General features: G+C 40.0%; 1 non-coding gene across 1 annotated transcript; it reads left to right on the forward strand.

Moving 5' to 3' along the window:
• Nucleotides 1–1648: 1648 nt before the first annotated feature.
• On the forward strand, nt 1649–1752 carry LOC148581831 (small nucleolar RNA R71). Its single transcript, XR_015899333.1, has one exon. It is a non-coding gene; the product is annotated as a small nucleolar RNA R71 (small nucleolar RNA).
• Nucleotides 1753–9087: the final 7335 nt, after the last annotated feature.

The following is a 9087-nucleotide window of genomic DNA, read 5'->3' on the forward strand; positions in this document are numbered from 1 at the left end:
TAGTGATTCTGATGGATAGCTCATTGCCTTGAATACATTAAACACCAATTTCTCATCATGTAGTCTAAGAGTGAGTTCACCCTTTTGTACATCTATGATGGCTCCAGCAGTAGCTAGGAAGGGTCTTCCCAGAATTATTGAAGCTTTGGCTTCTTCCTCCATATCTAACACCACAAAATCAGCAGGAAATATAAATTCTCCCACTTTCACCAACAAATCCTCAACTATCCCATGAGGGAATTTAAAAGTTCGATCTGCCAATTGGAGGGCCATTCTTGTTGGTTTGGCTTCCTCAATCTTCATTCTTCTCATCATTGTTAGCGACATCAAATTGATGCTGGCCCCTAAGTCACACAAGGCCTTCTCCACCATGACTTCCCCTATGATGCAGGGGATTTGGAAACTGCCTGGGTCCTTCAATTTCTGAGGCAATTTGTGCTGAATGATGGCACTGCATTCTTCAGTTAACAACACAGTTTCCTCATTTCTCCAGCTTCTCTTCTTGGTCATTAATTCTTTTAAGAATTTTGCATAGAGTGGCATTTGCTCTATTGCCTCAGCAAAGGGAATGTTGATTTGAAGCTTCTTGAAAATCTCCAAGAACCTGGAGAATTGGCCATCCTTTTCACTTTTCATCAAACGTTGAGGATAAGGTGCTTTTGGTGTGTAAGGCTTCAGGACCTCTTTTTCTTTTTCTTTTGTTGCAAACGGTGTAAAAGATTGTCCTTGTTCTTTGTCTTTCACATTTTCCTTTGCTTCATCCTCTGTGGTTTCCCTTGAGATCTCCTTTAGATTCTTTCCACTTCTGAGGGTTATGGCCTTACATTCTTCCCTTGCTATAGCCTTGGCAGTATGAGAACCGCTTGTCCCAGGGGCTTGCTTAGTCAAATACAAAATTTGATTTTCTAGCTTCTGGATGGCAGCTCCTTGGTTTTGCAAGTTAGAATTTACTTCTTCCTTAAAAGCTTTCAATTCAATTATGTCTTGACTCATGGTTGCCATCATTCCTTCTATCCGGTTTAATTGATCTTGAAATTGTTGGTTTGGATTAGGTTGGGTATGTTGATTATTTTGGCCATGATATGATGGTTGGGGGTAAGTGTTTTGTGTGGCTTGGTATGATCTTTGGTTGGAGTTTTGGTATGTGGAATTGTTTTGTTGGTTGTGGTTGTAAGGTTTGTGGTTTTGTGGTTGAGTTTGTTGGTTTCCCCACCCAAAGTTTGGGTGGTTTCTCCAGCCTGGGTTGTAAGTGTTGGAATGTGGATCATATGATTGCCTTTGTTGGTTTCCCACATAGTTAACCTCATCCCAATCACCTCCTTCAATGCCTACTTCCTCTTGATCTTGTGTGTGTATTGCAGCCACTTGCTTTGTTTCTATTTGCCTGGTAAGCTCTGCTAGTTGCTTGGCAAACACCTTGTTTTGGGCTAGAATTGTATCAACATGGTTCAGCTCCATGACTCCCTTAGTGTTGTGCCTTTCTGATGCATAGTAATACTCATTCTCAGCCACTGTCTCGATCACTTCAATGGCTTCTTCCACAGTCTTTTTCCTGTTCAATGAACCTCCTGATGAATGGTCTACAGCCTTCCTTGATTCATAAGAGAGCCCATCATAGAAGATGTGCAGTTGCACCCAATCATGGAACATGTTTGGTGGGCATTTCCTTGTCAAGTCCTTGAATCTCTCCCATGCCTCGTAGAGAGTTTCACCATCTTGTTGTCTAAAAGTCTGAACCTCAGATCGAAGCCTATTGACCTTTTGTGGAGGGTAGAAACGTGCCAGAAACTTGCTTTCCACCTCATCCCATGTTGTTAGACTCCCCCTTGGGAATGATTCCAGCCACTTAGCTGCTTTGTCCCTAAGTGAAAATGGGAACAAAAGCAGTTTATAGGCATCTTCCTGGACTCCATTAGACTTCACAGTGTCACAAATTCTCAGGAATTTTGTGAGATGTTGGTTTGGGTCTTCATTAGCACTTCCTCCAAAGGAACAATGATTCTCCACTAGTGATATTAGCTGTGGCTTGAGCTCAAAATTGTTGGCCTGAATGGGTGGTTTCTGGATGCTACTACCACAATTCCCAGAGGTTGGGTTTATGTATGAACTAAGAACCCTCCTCTCAGGGATGGCATCGTTTCCATCAGCTCTCTCATGGTTGTGAACTTCTCTATCCATGTTGAGATCTAAAGCTTCCTCAAAATTGTCCTCAGATTCTCCTTCAGATTCCTCTTCTCCCACTACTCTCTTCCCTCTTGCTTCCCTTCTAAGTCTATGAAGGGTCCTCTCTGGTTCGGTATATGGAGGAGTTGATGTCTCTCCTCTCCTACCTGTCATACAAGAACACAGCTCAAACACAAACAAGTGAAATACTCTTGGTTAATGGAAGAGTATGGTTAGCTCAATTGAGGAATTAATTCAAACAGTTAGTGAGTCAGTGAGTTAGTTGCATGAATTTTAAAGGCATAAAGAAGGAAAGCATGTAACCAAGTGCAGAAATTAAAATTCAACAAGTATCTTGGACAGAATTAACAAAGCAAGAGAAAATTGCTCAATCTAGTTAGCTTCCAATTTGAGAATTGTCAATCGAAAACCAATCCCCGGCAACGGCGCCATAAACTTGATGCGCATAATCTTGTTATGCTACGATTTAGGAAATTGCACGATCGGCAAAATTCCTTCCGGCAAGTGCACCGGTTATCGTCGTCAAGTAAAAACTCACAATAGAGTGAGGTCGAATCCCACAAGGATTGGTTGAGTGAGCAATTCGGATTAGAAGTGTGTTCTAGTTGAGCGGAATCAAGATTTGAGATGAGAATTGCGGAATGTAAAATTGGCGGGAAAAGTAAATGACAAGAAAATTAAATGGCGGAATCTTAAATTGCATGAATTAAAGAGCAGAAACTCAATTGCTGAAATTAAAAGGGAATGGGGGTGATTGCAAGAATTAAGTGCAGAATGTAAAGAGAAAGTGGAAATCAGAAATGGGGAATTCATTGGGTTATAGGAGATATTGAGATCTCCGAATCAAAACTTGTTTATCTCTTCCTCAACCAATGCGTTCATTGAATTTTGCTTGGCAATCTTATATGATTGGATCCCAATCCCTTGGCTCACCAATTCTCTCTAAAAACAAACAAATTCCCAATCCCTTGGTTTAAATGTTCATTAGAAGAGATGATGCTTGATCACTGATTATACCACACAATTTCATGAACCACAATTTGGTAGGATTACATGTCACAATATCCATCCAAACCCCAATCCAATTCACTGTGAGAAAGCTTCTCTAGCATGAATCCTCCATTCCTTTCCCAAGGCTCCGAAGGATTCCAAGTATGAGTAGTTTCTTTCCCAAGACAACTACTCAATGGAATTAGATCGAGAAGCTTTCTAACAAAATTCAAGAGAAAAGATTGAAGAAGAAGATAAACTATTATTGATTCATTGAATTACAATAGAGCTCCCTAACCCAATGAAAGGGGGTTTAGTGAATCATAGCTCTGAATTCAATTACAAAGAAAAGGAAAACTAGCTAAAAGTCCAAGTAAAAAGTCCCTCTAACTTAACTTCTATCCTATTTATACACTTTCTATATTGAGCTTCAGTTGTGCTTCTTGGGCTTTGAGGCCTCTCCTTGCTTTCCTTTTGCCTTGGGTTTATGATCCATAATCTTGATGAGGTTGTTGATCCAAATCCTGTAACATTTATTGAGCCAACTTAGTGATAATCAAATAATGACACATGACTCAATAAATTGAGATTTCAAACTCATCAATCCTTCAGGCCCAATCCCATAAACCATGATATTCAATTGGGTTTCATACCAAAGTAAGTTTAAGTTAATCTTTGTGCTCAAAGACTAACTTAAATCACAATATTTTTGGCCCAGAAACCTTTTCCAAGAGTGGCGTTTAAGTTGTAGTTTAAGCTTAAACTGCAGCTTAAACGCCAGACACTTCCAGTGAGGCCTTTTGTAGAAGCACGTTTAAGCTTCAGTTTAGGGTTAAACTGAAGCTTAAACGTGGAAATGGAAGAAGGTAGCCCTGGAGAGTCATGTAGTCGAACACGTTTAAGCTTCAGTTTAAGGTTAAACTGAAGCTTAAACGTGGAGATAGGAAGGGCAGCCCTGGAGGTCGAACACGTTTAACCTCCAGTTTGAGGTCAAACTGGAGGTTAAACGTGGAAAAGGGTGGAGGCATACTGGAGGTCGAACACGTTTAACCTCCAGTTTGAGGTCAAACTGGAGGTTAAACGTGGAAAAGGGTGGAGGCATACTGGAGGTCGAACACGTTTAACCTCCAGTTTGAGGTCAAACTGGAGGTTAAACGTGGAAGCTTAGAATGGTAGCCCTGGAGGTGTCGAACACGTTTAACCTCCAGTTTGAGGTCAAACTGGAGGTTAAACGTGGAAATGGAGAGAGCAACCCTGGAGTAGAAAAGCTGTCGAACACGTTTAAGCTCCAGTTTGAGGTCAAACTGGAGCTTAAACGTGGAATGGCTCCCTGGTACTCTTCCTGGTTCTGGCGTTTAACCTCCAGTTTGAGGTCAAACTGGAGGTTAAACTTCAATTCCAGCATTTCTTATCCTTCATGATTTTTGGCGTTTAAGCTCTAGTTTAGGCTTAAACTGGAACTTAAACTCCACATGTGATATTCAAGCTTCCTTTATTGATTTTGTTGCTTCCTTGCCTAGCCTCTTCTTCCCTGAAATCATCCAAACAATTGCATCAAAGTCTTGCAAAATTTCATGAGAAATCTTCCATTCATAGCATTTAAGTATTATAACTAAAACTCATGGAATATGCATCAAAATCATGTTGTTGGGATGGTTCATTGCTTTGTTCTTCATTTAACCATTTTTGGTTACTTTAAGCTCAAGAAAATGCATAAAACAACTAAAACTAACAGAAAAATACTAGTGAAACTAGCCTATGATGCCTTGGCATCACAAAGCATGCATTAGTTAAGTGAAAGTAAACACACAAGCACACACTTAGACTAACTTACTTATTTTAAGAAAACAAACATAATGCAAAGACCATTAACTAAAATGACCTAATAAGGATGCAAAGACTACTTTATACAAAAATGATGCATGTTTTCTTTGTAGTAAGGAGCAGGTCCACCTTTCATGTATCAGGCTTTTTCTTGCTTCTTTCATTTGCTTGGATGTTGGTGTTCCCTTTGTCCATGTCTGTTGTCTGTTGACCCCGCCAAAACCCAACTTTATTCATCGCCTCCTCTACTCTATCTTCAAGTCTCATAGCCTTGCTTACTTCTATCTCACTTTTCCCTTTGAAGAACTCATCGAAAGTTAGAAATGCTGGATCCATGTTGTGCAGATGCTCTCCAATATAGTTCATTTTGATTTGACTATTTATGTTGTAGTCGGCTTGGACTTCATATCTTGTATCTTGGAGAGTCGTGAACTCTTTGAGAGCCCTCATATTTTCAGCTTACATTTGTGCTAACTTTCCAAATGATTCGTGAGATTGAAAAGCATGCTCCTCTTGCATCACGAAGAATTTTGACTCAAACTCACTTTGTCTGTTCATCATTCTCAGCTGCCATTCCTCTTGCTCTTGTTGGTTTCTCATGTAATGGGAATGGTATTCCTCTTGCCTTTCTTGAATTCTCATGTATTGTTGTGATAATCTTCCAATTGCTTCCTGCATTTGAGTCATATCTAGAGTGTTATGTGGTGGAATGTGTTGCTGTTCTTCTTCCTCTTGTGGTTCTTCTTCCTCCATTGGTTCATTTCTTTGCCTTCTTCTTGGTAGTCTTCGGCTCTGCTGTGCTTCAGTAACGATCATCATTCTTTCAATGGTTATAGGCATGCCCAGGTTCAGCCATGTTGGATTTGCCTCTTCCATTGGCACCTTGGCTTTCATACATAAACGCATAATGGTGCTCGGGTAGTGTAGCCACCCTTCGGCCGAATTTTTCTCTGCTAACCTTTGAATGTCATTTGTAATGATCTCATGGATCTTCACTTCTCCTCCTATTATTATGCAATATAACATGATAGCTCTCTTCTTATTGACCTCCGAGTTGTTTACTGTGCCTAAGATTGATCTCTTCATTAGCTCATACCAACATTTTGCTTCAGGAGTGAGATCTCCTCTTCTCAAGTACTTGTACTTGTTTTTAGTAGTTCCTACCCACTCCGTGTTTACTACACTAATCTCACTAGCAATCTCATCATAGTCTTGTTCTTCATTTAGCCTTTGATGGTATCCTGGCTTGTCAAAATGGGTTGCCCTCAGTTTCAATACTTTCATGATAGTGTTTGGGCTAAAATCTACTTCAGTTCCCCGCACATAACTCTTATAAGTTGGAGCTTGATTCATTTCGGTCCTTGGGGTATTGGCATTGAATTCCCATATAATGTTCGCATTGATTTTGGTAATTGGTGAAATGAGCTCCTCTCACCTCCTCTTCCTAATCTTGGCTTTCATTTCTTGGCACTCATCGTCCGGCAATAGAAGTGGAACCTCTGGATATATCTTCTTCTGACTCATCCATTCAAGTTGTAGTTGATGGTACCAAGATCTAAATTTCCACTGGTCAAATTCAGGGGTGTTTTCTTCAACCATGGGCTCCTTTCCTCTCCTTCGTTTGGTTCTTGAGGAAGAGGCCATGATTGCTTGATTGGCTGATCTTTTTGAGGTTAGAGGGGGTGTGAAGAATGTTGGAGATTTTGATGTGTTCAGAGAAAAATTTGGGGCTGAGCTTATATGATGAAGAATGATGGAGGGAATGGAGTTTGAATGGTTGGATTGCAGGGGGTGTGCAACTCTTCGGTTATGTGCATGGCTTTGAAGGTGGTGTGTTATAATTACTTAAATGAACAATGGAGGGCTGGGATACAATTGGGTGTTATGCGAATCAAAGGTGTGCATGTGAGGGTGAATGAGGACAAATTTTTACTTCTTCAATGATTTTCAACGTGATCATTCCAAGGAGTGGCAGATTCACTTTTTGAGACATGTGATGGGATTTTGTCCTCATGCTATACTCTCCCTTTGTCTTGTCTCTTTCATTGAGTGTTCTTTGACCACCTAACCATCACAACAAGACAACAAAGATCAACATTATCAAACCGTGGCAAGAGTACTTCCTTTATTAACAACTATGTGAACTCTCATTCCTTATATCTATTTTAACCGTGACTTTTCTTGGAGGACACCAAACTTAATGTTTGGTCATATAGTTGAAAAAATTGTTTCTTCCTCCAACTAGTGTTCTTGAAATCCCAATGTCACTCTTGGTTAAATATTTATAAGAAATGCTTTCATAAAAAAAAATTTTTTTCTCTTTTTTTTTTGATCATAGGTGCATGACTTTTTTTTTTATTTTCATGAAGAGAAAGGAATTTTTGATCTTCTGAAAATGTCCACCTATGCAGACACCAAACTTAGTGTTTGGTCATATGCTTTATCAGGATAACTAAACATACAGTATGAAAATATTTGTAACACTGGTTTGGTGTGCTTGAAGGCACACCAAACTTAGAAGCCTTAGCATATGTTTCAAAACAGTGCATGCATTCATTAAGTACGTTCATGAAAAGAAAAGAAATCATGCTCAGGTGATCATAGCTTATTGAATTTTAAAATGACATAAATCTTAAATCATGGGTTGCCTCCCATGGAGCGCTCTTTTATTGTCACTAGCTTGACACTGGGGCTTTCTTTTATAGTGGTTGATGATTGTAGTGCCTCAACTTGTCCCCCCTGACTGTGATCCTCCTCTTTGTTCCTTGATGTTCAATTTCAGCATGTTCTAATGAAAGTATATTGCTGACAGTGTAGTAGTCATCAGTCTGTTGATTTGTTCCCAGTTGTTAGTAGATCAATTGCACTTTACCACCTTTGGACAGCCCTTCTGTTGGAATCTTTCTGTTCTTCCAACCTCTTTTTGTTTTGTTTTTGTGTTTCTTCCTTTCTTTTGTTGATCTTTCTTCTCTAGCCGATTGCTTACTTTGGAGATCTTTCTTCTCAGTGACTAATACTCCAATATCCTCTTGGAATTCTTCATCATTCTGCACAATCTTTTGCCTTGGGATGTTGCTGTGAATCACCTTGTTACTTTCTTCCTTTAACTGTGATTCTTCCTTGTCGAGTTCCATATAGTCTTTCTTCTCATCACTAAGCTGCGCTTCTGGTAATACTTTCAGAGTGACACTCTTATCATGCATTCTGAGAGTTAATTCTCCTCGCTCTACGTCTATGATAGCCCTAGCAGTGGCCAAGAACGGCCTCCCTAGTATGATGGAGTCACTTTCATCCTCATCTGAATCTAGAACTACAAAATCTGCAGGGTATATGAATTTGTCTACCTTGACTAGAAGGTTTTCAATCACACCCCTTGGGTATACCATTGACTTATCTACCAGCTCTAGAGACATCTGTACTGGTTTAACTTCCTCTATACGCAACTTTTTCACCAAAGAGAAGGGTATTAAGTTAATGCTTGCTCCTAGATCGCACATTGCCTTAGTGATGGTTAATTCCCCAATGGTGCAAGGCAGCAAGAAGCTTCCGGGGTCCTCAAGCTTAGGAGGAAGCCCTTTTTGAATCAAAGCCCTGCATTCCTCAGTAAGCAGTATGGTCTCTTTCTCATCCCAACTTCTTTTCTTGTTGATAAGTTCCTTCAAGAACTTGGCATATAAGGGCATTTGTTCCAATGCTTCAGCCAAGGGAATGTTGATTTCCAGCTTCTTGAAAGTTTCCAGGAACTTGCGGAAGTGTTGATCCTTGGTTTCTTTGTTGAACCTCTGAGGGTATGGTAGTGGAGGTGTACTGATATTTACCCCTTGCTGCTGTCCTTGAATTACTTCCTTTGGACTATGTGGCTGGTTGTCTTTCTCTTTGAGTTTCTCTGAGACATTTCTTCTTGTTGTCATGTCCTCATTGCTAGCTTCCCTTTTCTCTGCTGGTTCTTTGTTGCTATCCAAAGGCTTTTTGGTCACCTCCTTGTTGTTGTCTATCAATGTTTTTCCACTCCGTAATTGTATAGCTTTGCACTCTTCTTTTGGATTAGGAATGGTGTCACTCGGAAGTGAGCTTGAAGGTTTCTCAACA

Source organism: Arachis ipaensis, chromosome B10 (assembly GCF_059453495.1).
Source record: "Arachis ipaensis isolate K30076 ecotype BB chromosome B10, ASM5945349v1, whole genome shotgun sequence".
NCBI lineage: Eukaryota > Viridiplantae > Streptophyta > Magnoliopsida > Fabales > Fabaceae > Arachis > Arachis ipaensis.